This window comes from Furipterus horrens, unplaced genomic scaffold, assembly GCF_987537825.1.
Source record: "Furipterus horrens unplaced genomic scaffold, mFurHor1.1.pri manual_scaffold_4, whole genome shotgun sequence".
Taxonomy (NCBI): Eukaryota; Metazoa; Chordata; class Mammalia; order Chiroptera; family Furipteridae; genus Furipterus; species Furipterus horrens.
The window spans coordinates 179352973-179370392 of record NW_028327174.1 but is presented as its reverse complement, the minus strand read 5'-3'; the positions used below and the strand labels follow the sequence as shown (position 1 = coordinate 179370392).

The 17420-nt window shown below is 36.8% G+C and overlaps 1 non-coding gene across 1 annotated transcript; it reads left to right on the top strand.

Annotated features, from left to right (window-relative positions):
• Positions 1-9261: 9261 nt before the first annotated feature.
• LOC150013481 (small nucleolar RNA SNORA48) lies at positions 9262-9396 on the top strand. Its single transcript, XR_016511050.1, has one exon. It is a non-coding gene; the product is annotated as a small nucleolar RNA SNORA48 (small nucleolar RNA).
• Positions 9397-17420: the final 8024 nt, after the last annotated feature.

Here is a 17420-nt window from a genome sequence, read left to right as displayed (position 1 = left end):
ACTTTTTGACTTTTCCCATGGTGTTATAATATACTTGAATTTGCTAAGTAGGAGAAGGTTATTTCCTTCAATGTTTTTATTCCTAGAATCATAATATTTTCCACCAGGTAGAGGAAACAAAACCTGGAATACATACATTTACTTTCTCTATAGGGCCAGTTTGTTTTTTATTAAAATACAATTTACATATAACCTTATGCTACTTTCAGGTGTACAATATAATGACTTGATATTTGTATATATTGTGAAATGATCACCACATTAAGTCTGGTTAACATCTATCACCACATAGACTTACAGCTTCTTTTCTTTTTATGAGATAAGAGCTACTATCTTAGCAACTTTTAAATGTGCAATACAATATTATTATTAACTAAAAAAGCTGAAAGTTGGGACCAAAGTGTAGCCTGTGCATGTTGTAGCATAAGTCTCATCTATAGAGTGGCAAGTATAAACCTGGAAATGTTGACAGGGCGGTAGATCAAGAAGGATCCTGAATATCACTAATTCCAAATATTTCAGATTTTATTGATTATTTGCCAAGACACATCCTTAAAGTTGTATGCAAATAAAATCACATTTTATAACAGAAATTGTTAAATTGTTTTCTTATAATCAGTAAATGGAAAAATTGGCAAAATTTCAGTTCATTTACATTGAAATAGACAAATTCGAAAATGCCTCTATAAATCAACTAATCTAATATTTATCTTTTAACTTAATCTGTATTATGAAGCCCAGTATCTTTAATTTATTTTTTAAATGTTAACATAAAATGTTGAAGGTTACAAGGTATATTATCAAACCATTTCAGATGGATAAAATAATAATGTTACGTTTTTACAAATGGAAAAGTGCTAAAGCAGCAATGGAATTTCTGTGAGCCAAATTATTAATAAAACTCTTCAAGCAAGTTAGATTTAAATACATTGTTTTAATGGTGCTGATTATCTTTATATTTGTAGCTACTCCCTAATGATAAAAACTATATATATAAAACATTTTTTCAATAATACTTATAGGAATACTACTAATTATTAATAACATTTTGAATGGTTCCTGTGTGCCAGACCCAGTACTAAGTGCTTTATATTCCTCTATCTCACCTAATTCTCATGATTACCACGTAAGATAGGTACTATTATTAACTATATTTTAAGGGGAAAAAACCTAAGACTTACGAAGTCTAAATAAATGACCAAAGTACTTTAGCTAGTAATTATTAGAGCTCTGATTTAAAGCCATATTTTTCTGCTTAATGAGGTCAAGTAGAGGAAAAGATTTGGGATAAGCTTAGATATTTTGTGCTTTTCTAAAATAATCAGCTAAATTAGGAAAAAATAAAAAGCTGATAATGAATTCTGTTAATGGGAAATAATTTCTTCTTCCTCCTTAATAAATCAATTTTTACTCTGAAACATGCAAATTAATCAGGTTCATCATGGTATACCCAGTTCTGGGCTGCTATTAACAGTCATAAAATTATTGGGACACAGCATTTCACTTGATAACCTGGCGTGAACGAATTTTCAAAGGTTGATTTTTATGGTGCATACATTAGTATTCCCATTCATTTGTTTTTAATTGACTAACTACTAGTTGTAGCAAGGGAGGAAAAATTCTTAAGGCTACTTTATAAAATTTTTCCTAGAACAATATAGCCTTTCGTCACATTACATTAGCCTGATGGAGTGTATGTAGTAATTTAATTATATAAAGTTCACATTCCATAAATATTGCTTGGATTCAAATAAATTTTATCACTAAAGATATCCTTTAATGGAAAGATGAATTAATTGCCTATTTTGGCTTGTTTTTAGAATTGAAATAGGTCTTTCCTATTACTAAATATAAGTTGCTTCCCAATATAGTTTACTTTTTTTATAGATACACAGTCAATATCTTTTACAGCCAAAATAAAATAGGTATAGCTTTTACACCAAAATAATCATATAGATAGCACTGAAAATATGGTGATTATATACATGAGAGGTGGAGGGAGAAAAACAGCTAAATCTCACCTACTGATGTTATACTACCCAAGACAGTCTGTAGATAGATATTTTTCTTGCCAAAGACATTAATGAAAACATTTCCTTTGAAAAAATCATGTAGAAGGAATTATCAACTATTTCTCTGCCATAGCAGAAATTAAAATTCTTAAAAAGCGCATTTTTCTGGTATCAATGGTCCATTTTAAAGGTCATCATCATGCCATTATTTTCTTATAATTTGTTTTCTTATTTTGTACAAAGAGTCTAGATGTACAATACAATTTACAATATATTTGCAGCACTGAAAAACAATGATACACTTTGGGCAAATTCTTTTAAAGTTCACTACATATGTGCTATCAGACACACACATTTTAAGAAATACTTGAGAACTATGGATAACAACAGATTTCAGAAAATGATCAGAAATATGAACCAGAAGAATAAACATTAGGGTTGGAAATAAAAGGACACAGACATGGAACAGGTCATAACCTACTGGTTTTCCTTTCCTCTCCATTCATCCCATATCAACTGTAGTCCTGCCGATACCCTCCACTTTCTTACCACATGCTCACTGTGTATAACCAATGAGCACTCCAGCCACTGCCCTACTTTATTTTACAATTCTTATCACTTCTGTAGGTAGTCACATCATTATTTGAATATGTATCTTTTTAAATTCATGCCACTGAATTTTAGCCAGATCTCATTATACTTCTTAAAAGTCCTATTTTTGCTTGACTGGGCATTTCCAGCTGCTTCAGTGGTTATCTTTACACTTCCAAATCTTCCAAACTACTTCTCCAATTCTTGCAATCTCAAATACCATTCAAGTTTACTTAAATAACATCCGAGGGCAGCCAATGTGATGCCTTGTTCTTTTGCTAACAGATCTATTTTCATATTTGCATCATCGGTTCCTTACATATTTCTCCTCTTCTCATCACTTCTGCCAAGGGCTGTATGTGGTAATGATGCTACCCTGGGCTAGGACGTCACTATTTATTGCTGACTGCTGCTAGGAGGTTTGGGCATCTTCATGCAGAGAGCAGCCCTGTGAAAAGTTTGAAACGATTTATCATTTTGTCCACCACCACAAAATAAAACAAAGGAAATGAAGGAAAAGTAAAACATGCAGTGGTAAGAATTCTTACCACCTACCTACCTGCAACTCCCTCCATGAACAGAGATTGTAGCATCTCCCAAAATGTGCATTATTTCTCCGATTTTTATTTAGGAAATAGTGACTCTACTGACCCAAGTGCCACATGAGTCAAATGGCTCAGATCTAAAGTATTTTATTTTTTGAGTATTTTTCCATCCACATTCGAATTGCATTTCACATGGCCTCAAGGAAGGGACAAGTGAGTATCCCTAAAAAACGAGTAAATGATTTCTGAACAACAGTAATGAATTCTGAACACTCCAGGGCAAATAGGGGCCTGATATGTGGTAGAGGAATGAGATTGGTCCATCAGCAATAAAGCATAGAGCCACTATCATCCAGTGGAAAAATGAGGGTTAAGAAAATAAATTGCTACTGAAGAATCTAAAAGTCCTGGGCCATGAGGCAGAAACTAGAAATAAAGAAGTAAGGAGGAGACCACATACATGAAGCCAATGTTAAAGGGTGATAGAATTATGGTGGTGATGGAAGGGGCCTGGTGAGATTTCTCATGGTGCTGGATCATGAACAGGTCATTTTTCTGGGGGCCTCTGACTTGATGCTTGCAGGAAGAGAGACTGCTTGAAAGTGACTAATTTAATTGCTGCCTTTTCTTTTACATTTTAAATTCTTCAAAATGGCTCAGATATGTCAGGTTTTTCATTGTGTTTGTATTCTTTCTGATATAAAAAAAGAGATTTAAAGATTGTCAGAGTTCTCATCCTTAATCAGCTTCTTACTGACACCACAGGACTCATCAAAAAGCCAAGGGTATATTCCTCTCAAATCCATACAGGCTATGACTAAAGGTATTGGACATATTTTTTTTGCACGTTCTTGAGCCATGGCACACTGGGCTGGACCACCTCAACAATGACAGAGCATGTGCCTCTCTGACCTAACACCTCTATTTAGTAATTCAACAAACGTGTGTGGAGTATCGACCTTTTGCTAGACATTTTCTGTGCTGAGGGTCACAAATATAAAGAAAACAGGCATAACCCTGACTTCATTAAAGTCACAGACAACAAGCAGGGGAAAGAGACAGTATATTGGTAGATTAGCTAACCCTTTCATAAAAGTATGACCAAAATGGAAATAATTTAATTCAAGCGAAGGAGTAACCTAGTGACCATTTTAGTAGTGTCATATGGTCATAAGTGGGGTAAGAAACATCCATTTTATTCTAATTACAAAAATTTCAGGTTAGACATGGGCGGCCAGCAGGAGAAATGAATTTATCAATGTGTAGAATTAGATCGTATTGTCTCCAGTGATAACTAGCACTGGTTTCCACATGATATACTTCCTACAGAGGTGAGCCATATGGACACCAGCCTGCCTGTAGTTCTCAATGCTGCATATACTCATCTAGAATGGCAGGGCCCAGATAGAGTAGAGCTCTCTGTTCTCAGGAGCCTGTGAGTTGAGAAAAGGCAAATGTCAATGTTCATTCAGATGAAACCCAAGAGACAGCTTTCTTTTCTAAAAAATATGAAGAAGTCAAAAACTGAAATCTCTTCTTATAAGAGGGGTAATTTTGGTTTTTTGTTTGTTTGTTTGTTTTTGAGAGAGGGAATTGGGTTGCCACATGAGATTGGGGGTAGTTTATAGTGGAAAAGGAGAAGGGCACCTGAGGAGAGAGATCTAGATCAGAAGTTGAAATATTCCACAGAGGATTTTTTTTTTTTAGGGCTCCATCTAAAAGGACTTTCCATTGAGATTTTGTCATCTCAGCTTCTACTTACATTTTTTCTGATAATATTATGCCAGAATTTTTTAAGAGAAATACCCAATCCAGCTATTAGATCTAGTTTTCCTATAAGAGATTTTTCCATTTCTTGTCTTCAAGCAATAAGGGAGAGCAATAAAGGAGATGTATAAAGTAACCAAAAAATGTCAATCTTTGCTCTTTACTTCCTCAAATGCCCTTCGGGAAGTATTCAACCTTTTGGATTATCTAAGTAGAAAGATTCCATTGATATGTTAGAGAGTTGGGGTCAGGGTGGTAAAATTAAGGATGAGCATATTCTGCACAATTTCCCCTTCAGGCCCTTGAAGAGAAACTAGATGAAGAAGCAGACAGCTTTCAGTAGGTGACAATATAAGATCCCTGGAGATTATTGGTATCATGAGAAAAAAATCCATAACCCAGGAAGCACCCATGAAACTCCAGGCATGAGAAATTATGTTTAAATTTTATGAAATTATTTAAGTTAATGAAAATCATCCTTTAAGAAGACAAAGGAAATGAGCTGAGTAAAATCCAAATGAAAAGATAATTTTTTAAAGTGGTTAATACTAATATGATAAATTACAGAAAACATGACAACTCAGTTGCATTCACAGCTCATTTGGGCTCCACATTGTTTCCATGTTATCCAATGCTCTTTCAAATGCATGGCTAGTGTTCTTTACTCATTGTGTTCATACATTCCTGGGCTCTTTCGAAACAGAAGCCAAGAAAGACAGTGAAGGTTAACAATTCACTTGTTGAGAATATCATTGCTAAACTTCCTACTTTGGTTATGCATACATCTTGCCAGCCACAGGATTAGGAACAAAAGGGAGAAATCAAGCATAAGGAGAAGATTTCAGGGTGAAAGCAAAAGGTGTCACTAGGACAGAGCCACAGAATGGTCGGTTGCTTGCTCTCTCTCTCTCTCTCTCTCTCTCTCTCTCTCTCTCTCTCTCTCTCTCTCTCTCTCTCTCTCTCTCTCTCTCTCCACCCCAACCCCTGCCCTGCTACTGGAAAAAGAGATGTCTATGATAATTTTCCAAAAAAAATCATGGCCAGTCCACACCAGGAATCCTATGTTCAAGAGCACAGCCTGTTTGGAGGGAGCAGGGAGGCAGGGTGTGGTAGTAGAGATAGTTCTAGAAGCAGAGTTGCTGTAAGAACTGTAAAAGTGCTATGATCAAAGTCAGTTGTTCCCGGTGTCTTATCTAGTTGAAAAAGAATAAGAGGAGGACTCTTGTCATTCACCCAGTTTCCTTCTCTAACCCTCACTACTGTCCTTCACTATTGGGAACAATTAGCAATGAGAGATGTAAGAAGGAAGGAGATCTCCTTTAAGAGTTGGGGCACAATTCAGGAATCAATGGACAGAGTGAAGCATCTGACCAGCCCCTGGGCACCCCAGTACCACTCAGACAGTGTTTTAACATCTGTCGATATGCAGAGAACATAGAAGATTCCTCCAAATGGGAGGGAAAAAAATCTGAAGACTCCATGGCTGTCACGAGTAGGTTTAGGCCAGGCCAGAGAACACTGTCCTTCCTTCTCTGATAATGAGCTCAAGCACTTTGTTATGTTGCTTCAATGTATTGTATTTACTGTTGTAGTTTTATTTTTATGACTTTTGTTTTCTCTTCAATAGTCTTTTTAAAAAATGACCACAGTTGATTAGCTAGTCAAACCGAGAACAGCTGTATCCTAAAGCTAGACCCTCTGATTGAAATCATGTTCTTTGAGCTTTCAGAGCACTTCCGACACCTTTCCTGCTGAGATACATCATCATCAAGTCATCAACACTATGTTACAGGCTGGCTCTGTCTGTCCTTTTAGCCAGCAGTTGGATGGCCTCAATTATTTTTATTTTCTCTTTCTGGATTACATGGCCCTAAATTAATCACTAAAAGTACAAAGTTCATAGCATAACAAGGTACAAAAATGCTTTAAAAAAATCTTTTTTAAGGGTTGGGGATTTCCCAGGAAGATACATATGAATTTATAAAACCTCTGAAACAATGACCCAAATGAATTCGCTTAGGGAAAGATTTACTCGTTTTTAAAAAAAGGAACTAAAATTTAAATTGTTTGTCCCTGAGGCAATTAGAATTTTTAAGCAAGTCAGTAGGAATTCTTCATGGATTTTGCAATGCTTCCATATGTGTTTTATTCTTTTCAAAGAATTCTGTAATCCTTTTGTGATGTGAGATGGCTTATTTCACAGATAAATTATTTTTATTATAACTTAGTGGAATCCAAAATAATCTAAAACACAGTAGAACAACCCCTAGAGAACATGGAGCCAAATAAATCCAAGGTTGTAACATTTCTCACCTCACCAAGGAAATATCTCTATCCCAGTGAAATAAGGATAAATACCAAAGGCATTCATAAGTCAAAAGCGGAAAGTATGGGAACTAAGAAAAGTGTGTAGAGGTATTGCATGCCTTAGGTGTGCTATGGGGTGTCCCTCAAGGCACCCAAATTAAGAAAAATAAAATTTCCCCTGAGTAGTTATATTATCCACTTGCTACAATAGAATACATCACAGATATTCAAGATTATTTTAAAAGAAACATTCAAGGAGCAAGCAGAGTAAAATTATGTTGAAGAAGAGAATTCTCTGAAGTGACAGAGAATACAAAACTCACCCCAGAGTCAAAGAACATGGTTTAAAAGAAGAAACACTTTCGGAGGGGTTAAGGAAGATAGAACTTGAAAAGTATCCACTGACCATGGCAATTTGATAAGAGGTTCTGAGAATTTAGGCAAACTTTCTTCTTTTCCATACTCTCTGGCAATTTCTTAAAGTACTTGCCTTTCCCCAGCTCATTGATTTAGCATACTTTGCTTTGAAAAATATGTTGTCATGCCTCAGGCTCTATTACTGCAACTTGTATAAACAAAGAATAGGAAGGAGTTGTTTATACTAGAGAGGCAGTAAGGGAAAGAGGGAGGGAGAGAGAAAAAAAGAAAGGGGGGAGGCAGTGGGGGAGGGAAGGAAAAGGCAAGGAAAGGGAGTGAATACAGGCTAGCATTTTAATTTGAGCAGCCCTGAAAAAAAAGAGTAATATAAATTATAGGTTCACAAACCATGATTCACTCTGGGCAACTCAGGTATAAAAATGTAGCTCAGGATCTTGTAATGTACCTTATTTTTCACAGAGATTTTTTTTTCATATTGTATTATATCATGAACACTTTTTATTTGCAAAATACCATAGTCAGTAGACCTATATTATTGACGTTGTCCCTATCATCAGTAAATTTATAAATTAAGGAAAAAGTATATATGGAGTTGAATATAGGTAAGAACAAAAGAAGAGACATTGATATAAATGGCCTAACTAATTTCATTTCAAAACACATACTAAATATGATTATTTTGTAATTCACCATATTTACCAACACATAATATATGCTAAGGCATGTTGTTTATCATAACAAATTGTTTAACCATTAAACCTACTGGTAGTAACACAGCAGTTAACTTATATCAAGAGCTTATTATGTGATGGGAACATTATTTTATATGCATTTTCACATCAGACTCTTACAACAAGTCTGTGAAAGGTAATATTAACTGCTTTGTTTAGATGAGAAAGCTAATGATTAAGGGGAGTATACATGTATTTACCCAGCTGCGAGATGTAAATGGCTGCCTTCAAATTAAATCATGTGTGTCTGTTCTAGTGTAAGCTCATAAGGGCCGGATATACTCTTTCCCATATCCAGTTAGGGTAACCGTGCATTCTGGTTGGCATAGGACAGTCCAACTTTACACCTGTCATCCCTGTGTAATTATAAATGGGGCTATTCTTCACTGTCAGAATGTTCCAGTTTAAATAACAAATTCTATAATCATTCTAATCCTATTCCATATTGCTATAATTGACCTATTTCTATCTCAAAATCTGAAATAGTATGTAGACATGTATGTGCCTACATGTGTGCATGTGTCTGTGAATAGTGAATGGTTTGCTAACTACATAAAGGATGAAAAATGACCATAGTTTAGCAATTTTTTCATGAGCATGATGTTCTATCCTTGTTTTCAAAAATTCTATTTCATAAAACCTGAACTAGAAAGTAGATCATTATGTGCTGCATTTGAATTGCAAGTATAATCAACTTGAATAATTATAATAAAAACTTTATCATCTATCAATAAAATATGCCCTTAGTGGAAATCATGAATACTTTTTCCCAAAAGGTAGATTAAATTAATATTCATACCCTAGTCAAGTGTGTACAAAACTCAGTAATTTTAGGCCTACTGAATATTGCTTTCAGGAAATAATAATTTTTATTCTGTAAATTTTGATACTCCAGTGTTAGGTGATTTAATATAAAATATTTTTAATTTTTGTCCCTGCCCTGGTTAGAGTTGTGCCTGGTTTGGTGCTGCTTGTTTCATATCAGCAAGGGACAAAGTAACGCCTACTTTATCCCAGCTTGGCTTTGGGTTGTGCCTCTGCCTGGTTCATGCCCTGGACACATTGAAAAAATATATGATTTCATATAAATAAAACACAAAAAATACATGTTCTATTTTGGTGTATGGTTTTGTAAATTGAGTGATAGACATATAAGTTGTAAATGACTTATATTGTTTAAAATCGACTTTATAAAATGCACCATTAATCTAAGTATGTATGCACAAATTTTAAATAAAAAATATATACAAATTTACATTGTATATATACACTTAGCATATCTTGTATATCTATAGTATACCTAATTTTATTAAGGTATATTACAGACATAATTTATAATACACATACATGTTTCATATATCAGAATCTCATATATTATTTGTATAACACATCATGATAGAAACTGACATTTATTGAGAAATTATTAAGTACAGAACACTCTTCTAAGCACATTACATTTTACTTTATCATCTAACCTTCATAATGACCCTGTGGTTGTTAGACACTGTTATATTTATTATCTTAGAAGTAGGAAACTGAGACAGGGAGGCAGGGACCATGCAGGGACCCACTTGCCATGGGAGGGGGACACAAGGCTGACCCATACTCGACTCTTGCAGTGGTCCCACATTCACATGTGGTAGATAAAAATTGGAAGGGATACTTTGGGAGCAAGGGATCCTAGCCTCAGAACAGACCACCCAGCCAAGTGTTCCAGCGCCAGGAAGATAAGTCTCTGTAACTTCTGGCTGTAAAAACCAGTGGGAGTTGGGATGGCAAAGAAACTGCAGAATTCTCAGGAGACTCTTCTTAAAGGGCTAGCAAAGGTCTCAGGACTTACGGGGACCCACCCCCTCTGGGATTAAGCACCAGACCAGTAACAGGAAGGGCACAAGTGCCATTTGGGAGAAAATGAACTAGCAACAGGCGAGTGTAATGAGACAGCTTCCTCCTGGGAAAATCTCCAGAGGCCATGCAGTGGCACTGTCCCCTCTCTGAGCCTTCCCCCATAACAGAGCCACAAGGCTGTGAACCAGGTTGCCCCATGCTGGTGATTATCTAAGGCTCTGCCCCTCATAATTTATAGGTGACTTTTCTACAATAGGCCAAGCTACTAAGACAGGGAGTAAAACCAGCTCTACCTAATACACAGAAACAAACACATGGAGTCTGCCAAATTGAGGAGGAAAAATAAATAAGGCCCAAGTGAGAGAACAGAGCAAAGCTCCAGAAAAAGAACTAAATGAAGTAGAGATAAGCAACCTATTAGATGCAGAGGTCAAAACACTGATTGTCAGGATGCTCAAAAAACTCACTGGGTACTGCAACAGCATAAAAAAAAAAGACTCAGGCAGAAAGGAAGGTTGCATTAAGTGATATCAAGAAAAATCTACAAGAAACCAACAGTGGAGTGGATAAAGCCAAGAATCAAATCAATGATTTGGAACATAAAGAATAAAAAATGCATTCAATCAGAACAGCAAGAAGAAAAATGAATTCAAAGAAACAAGAATAGAATAAGGAGCTTCTGGGACATCTCCAAATGTACCAACATCTGAATCATAGGGGTGCCAGAAAGAGAAAAGGAAAAGCAAGAAATTGAAAACTTACACTGGGGAACACAATTTTTGTTGAGTTAGATCTGACACTTGTTTTTGACTAACTTTTGGCATCTGAATCCAAAAATAACCACAGTTGTTCTCTATCATGTCAACTTTTTAAGGTACAGGATACCTTCCCTTTGTCCCCAAAATTATACAAAATGTACATACAAAGGAAAGTAAGTGCAGAAATGCACTTTCTCTTGATCAAAAGTAGGATACCTTCACTCCTTTTTCAAGCAAGTTTTTCTCATGCAGTTTTGATGCTAGGAGTTCTGAAGCCTATTTGGATAGTCCCAAATCTTATGCCAAATCATTCAATTCATGCTGATCAAATCCCTTATGAACTGAGTAATCTTCAACTTCAAAATCTTCATCATTGCTGTCACTTAGTTCTTCACCATACTCCTGTTTTTCGAAAGAGGGTAGTTCAGTGAAAACTAGCACTGGGATTTCAGCTGAATGAGGCACTGGGCATATAGCTGAGGGTAGACTAGGATACTCTATTTTACATTTATTTTTCTTGTTATATCCTGATGTTTCCACTATAAAAAAGTAACAATCACTTGAATGATCTCTGGGCTCTCGCCAAACGATAGGTTTACCAAATGGCAATTTATCACGTGTTCCCTTTGTCCACATCCATAAACTCTCAACACACTGTTTGCACATATTGTGAGTGGCCCAAGACTTATCTTGATCACCAAGTTTTACTTTAAATTATGCAAAATAGGCTTGCCTGACAAATGCACTGATGTTTGTTCTTTGACTGGGAATGGTAAAACTGCCACAGATATAACAAAATGTATCAGGGTTGTTTAGGCACTTACGATGAGAAATAGCAGAGGCAGACATGATCTGAAGGAAAGGAAGTAAGTACATATGTAAATAAAAAAATAAAGTCTGCTAACTCCTTGTATACAGACAAGAACTCATACTACACTTCGGAATACAATTCACTATATAGAGCAGCACACAACCTTTCACCACACTGTCTCATGTGTAACTGAATAGCCTAGACAAGTATGAAACTATCTCTGGTCTCCAAGGTCATCCCCCATCCCTCCCCACTCAAGGAAGGTTTGCTATTAGCCAATAGGAGAGCACTAATGCTTCCCTTGATTTAGGCTCAATCAAGCCTAGAGTGGTCTCATTAAAATAAGAGGTATAGGGAAAAAATTGATGTGATAGAAGAAAACTAACTGCAGTTTTGAAATAAGCATGCCTATAGGATCCAAGATGGCGGAGGAGTAAATGGAAGCTACACTAACCTCCTCCCAGGACCAGTCTGGATTTACAACTTAATTTTGGAGAAATCATCTGGAATAACCAACGGAACACTAGCTGGAAAGAAGTCTTATAACCACGGAGAGACAGAAAAGGCCGCTACATCACAACTTGACCGGTAGAGAGTGCGGAGACGCGGAAGGGCTGGCTGGGCTCACATGGGTGGCAGCTGAAGGGACTGAGAAACAGCTCAGCAGCCGGGGATTCCCCCTGAGAAGGGCAGGGTCTAAACCCCCAGCTGGGCTTCCCAGCCTACAGCAACAAAGTGGAAAGTAAAATAGTATCAGCTGTGAAAAGCGAAAAGCCACAGGGTTTCTTGCTAGCCGGAGAGAAACAGCAGGAGAAAAAGAGCTCTTAAGTGGATCACATACGAAAATATTTTGGCCACCACTTACCCTGGGCTCAAGCAGAGGGAAGGCAGAGAGGACTGGAGACACTTGGGGAGAGTTTGGCACGGTGGCTTTGAGGGGAGAACTGGAGGAGCAGCCGACTTGGTCCCAGTGCTGACTCATCCCCAGTACTGCGGGTAGACCATTCCCCTCCATGTGGCGGCAGCCAGAGGGGAAGCAAAAGCCCTGCCGACAGGAATTAAGCTGCCACATCCACAGTCCTTAAGCCTGACAGCTAATCACAGATTGAGTAGATTAACAATCAAAGAAGACAGACAACAGCAGTAGATCCCTGGAAGTCTCCAACAGGCTGCCTAGGGCCAGACTGGTACAGGATCTGATGCCACCAGAGGCAGATCCAGGAAGTGCAGATCATTCTAAGAAGCACCAACAAACAATAGGAGTCACAAAAATGGGGAGACAGAGAAACAACCTCCCATCAAAAGGAAAGGTAGAATCCCCAGAAAGAGTGCTAAATGAAATAGAGGGGAGCGAACTATCAGATATGGAATTCAAAACATGGATTATGGAGAAGCTGAATGAGCTCAGCGGAAACTACAAAGAACTCCAGAAAAACTACAAGGAACTCACAGAAAATTACGTGAGCATGAAAAAGGACATAGAAGCTATCAATAAGAGCCAGGAGGAAATGAAGAATACAATCTCTGAATTGAAGAACACAGTAGAAAGAATTAAAAGCAGGCTAGAGGAAGCAGAAGATCGGATCAGCGAGCTGGAGGACAACCTACACAAAAACTCCCAGACAATGCAACAAAATGAAAAAAGACTGAACAAGACTGAAGAGGTCCTAAGACAGCTGCAGGACAACATGAAACGTAATAATATCCGTATCATAGGAATTCCAGAAGGAGAAGAAGAAGAGCAAGGGATAGAAAACCTCTTTGAAAAACTAATGACAGAAAACTTCCCTAACATGACGAGAGAAAGAGTCACGCAAGTCCAGGAAGCACAGAGGGTCCCAATGAAGATGAACCCCAACAGGCCCACCTCAAGACACATCATAATTAAAATGGCAACATTCAAAGACAAAGAGAGGATCCTAAAAGCAGCAAGAGAAAAACAACTAATAACATACAAGGGTACTCCAATAAGGCTATCATCAGATTTCTCAGCAGAAACACTACAAGCCAGAAGGGAATGGCAAAAAATATTCCAAGCAATGAAAAACAAAGGCCTACAACCTAGAATACTATACCCAGCAAAGCTCTCATTCAAAATGGAGGGTGAAATAAGGAGCTTCCAAGACAAAAGAAGGCTAAAAGAATACATCTCCACCAAACCAGCAATGCAAGAGATGCTAAAGGGTCTGCTCTAAGAAGATAAAGAAACAGAGAGAGACAGAGAAGAACACGAGTACAAAGGGGAAAAATGACAATGAATAAGTACTTATCAGTAATAACCTTAAATGTAAATGGATTAAACGCTCCAATTAAAAGACATAGGGTAGCTGAATGGATTAGAAAGAATGACCCACATATATGCTGTCTACAAGAGACCCACCTTAGAACAAAAGATCTACACAGACTGAAAGTAAAGGGATGGACAAAAGTATTTCAAGCAAATGGGCATGAAAAAAAAGCCGGGGTAGCAATACTTATATCAGACAAAACAGATTTCACAGCAAAGTCCATAAAAAGAGACAAAGAAGGGCATTTCATAATACTTAAGGGAAAAATCCATCAAGAAGATATAACCCTTATAAATATATATGCACCCAACTTAGGAGCACCCAAATATATAAGGAAACTTTTGAAAGACTCCAAGAAAGATATAGACAACAACACACTCATAGTAGGGGACTTTAACACCCCATTGTCAACAATGGACAGATCTTTGAAGCAGAGAAACACCAAAGATATTGAGGCACTGAACAACACTCTAGATGAAATGGACTTAGTCGATAAATATAGAAGTTTTCACCCCAAAGAAGCAAAATATACATACTTCTCAAGTGCACATGGAACATTTTCAAAGGTAGACCACATGGTAGGACACAAAACAAGCTTTAACAAATTCAAGAAAATTGAAATTATATCAAGCATCTTCTCAGATCACAATGGCTTAAAATTGGAAATCAACCTCAAGGAAAAAACTCAAAAACATTCAAACTCATGGAGAATGAATAACATGCTATTAAATAATGAATGGGTTAACAATGACATCAAGGAAGAAATCAAAAAGTTTCTGGAAACTAATGATAATGAACACACAACAACCCAAAACCTATGGGATACAGCGAAAGCAGTCCTAAGAGGAAAGTTCATAGCAATACAGGCCTACCTAAAAAAGCTAGAGGAATATCTAATAAAAAATTTAACCCTACAGCTACAAGATCTAGAGGAAGAACAACAAGCAAAGCCCAGATCAAGTAGAAGGAAGGAAATCATCAAGATCAGAGCAGAATTAAATGACATAGAGTCTAAACTAACAATTCAAAAGATCAACAAAAGTAGGAGCTGGTTCTTTGAAAAAATAAACAAAATTGACAAGCCTTTAAGCAGGCTCATCAAGAAAAAAAGAGAAAGGACCCAAATAAATAAAATCAGAAATGAAAGAGGAGAAATCACAACTGATACCACAGAAATACAAAGGATTATAAGAAATTATTACGAACAACTGTATGGCAAGAAATTTGACAACCTAGAGGAAATGGACAAATTCCTGGAAACCTATAGTCTTCCCAAACTGAATCAAGAAGAAGCAGAAAGTCTGAATAGACCAATAACAGCTAGTGAAATTGAAGCAGTAATCAAAAAACTCCCAGCACAGAAAAGCCCTGGACCAGATGGCTTCACAAGTGAATTCTACAAAACATTTAGGAAAGAACTAACTCCTATCCTTCTCAGACTATTCCAAAAGATACAAGAAGAGGGAAGACTGCCAAACTCATTCTATGAAGCCAGTATAACCCTAATTCCAAAACCAGGTCAAGACACAACAAAGAAAGAAAACTACAGGCCAATATCGCTGATGAACATAGATGCTAAAATCCTCAACAAAATATTGGCAAACCGGATCCAGCAACACATTAGAAAGATCATACACCACGATCAAGTAGGATTCATCCCAGGGATGCAAGGATGGTTTAACATTCGCAAATCAATAAACGTAATACACCACATAAACAAAATGAAAGACAAAAACCACATGATAATATCAATAGATGCAGAAAAAGCATTTGATAAAGTACAACACCCATTTATGATAAAAACTCTCAGCAAAATGGGAATAGAGGGAGCATACCTCAACATAATAAAGGCCATATATGAGAAACCTGAAGCCAACATCATACTCAATGGGCAAAAACTGAGAGCATTCCCCCTGAGATCAGGAACAAGACAAGGATGTCCGCTCTCCCCACTCCTATTCAACATAGTCTTGGAAGTTCTAGCCACCGCAATCAGACAAGAAAGAGAAATAAAAGGCATCCAAATTGGAAAAGAGGAAGTAAAACTGTCACTATTTGCAGATGACATGATAGTGTACATAGAAAACCCTATAGACTCCACAAAAAAACTACTCGACCTAATAAGTGAATTCGGCAAAATAGCAGGATACAAAGTCAATATTAAGAAATCCAAGGCATTTTTATACACCAACAATAAAAACTCAGAGATAGAAACTGAAAGAAAAATTCAATTTACCATAGCAACAAGAAAAATAAAATACCTAGGAATAAACTTAACCAAGGAGGTAAAAGACCTGTACTCAGAAAACTACATAACACTGAAGAAAGAAATTAAAGAAGATACAAATAAATGGAAGCATATACCATGCTCATGGATGGGAAGAATCAACATCATTAAAATGTCCATACTACCCAAAGCAATTTATAGATTCAATGCAATCCCTATTAAAATACCAGCAACATATTTCACAGACCTAGAACAAATACTTCAAAAATTTATATGGAACCAAAAAAGAGCCTGAATAGCCACAGCAATTTTGAGGAAGAACACAGTAGGAGAAATCACAATACCTGATATCAAACTATACTACAAGGCCACGGTAATCAAAACAGTCTGGTACTGGCATAAAAACAGACATATAGATCAATGGAACAGAATAGAGAGCCCAGAAATAAACCCAGGTTCATATGATCAACTAATATTTGACAAAGGGGGAAAGAACATCAAATGGAGTGAAAAGAGCCTCTTTAACAAATGGTGTTGGGAGAACTGGACAGGGACATGCAAAAAAATGAAACTAGACCACCAACTTACACCATACACCAGAATAAACTCAAAATGGATCGAAGACTTAAATGTAAGCCGTGAGACCATAAAAGTCCTAGAGGAAAACATAGGCAGGAAAATTTCAGATACCCAACATAGCAACATTTTCACTGATATATCTCCTAAGGCAAGGGAAATAAAGGAAAGAATAAACAAATGGGACTACATCAAACTAAAAAGTTTCTGCTCAGCTAAAGAAAACATCAGCAAGATGAAAAGGAAACCAACCATATGGGAAAATATATTCGCCAATGACATCTCAGACAAGGGATTGATCTCCAAAATATATAAAGAACTCATACAACTCAACACCAAGAAGACAGACAACCCAATTAAAAAATGGGCAAAGGACCTGAACAAACACTTCTCCAAAGAAGACATACAGAGGGCCCATAGACATATGAAAGTATGCTCAACATCACTAGCCATCAGAGAGATGCAAATAAAAACCACAATGAGATACCACCTCACACCAGTCAGAATGGCCATCATCAACAAATCAACAAACAACTTGTGCTGGAGAGGATGCGGAAACGGGAACCCTGGTGCATTGCTGG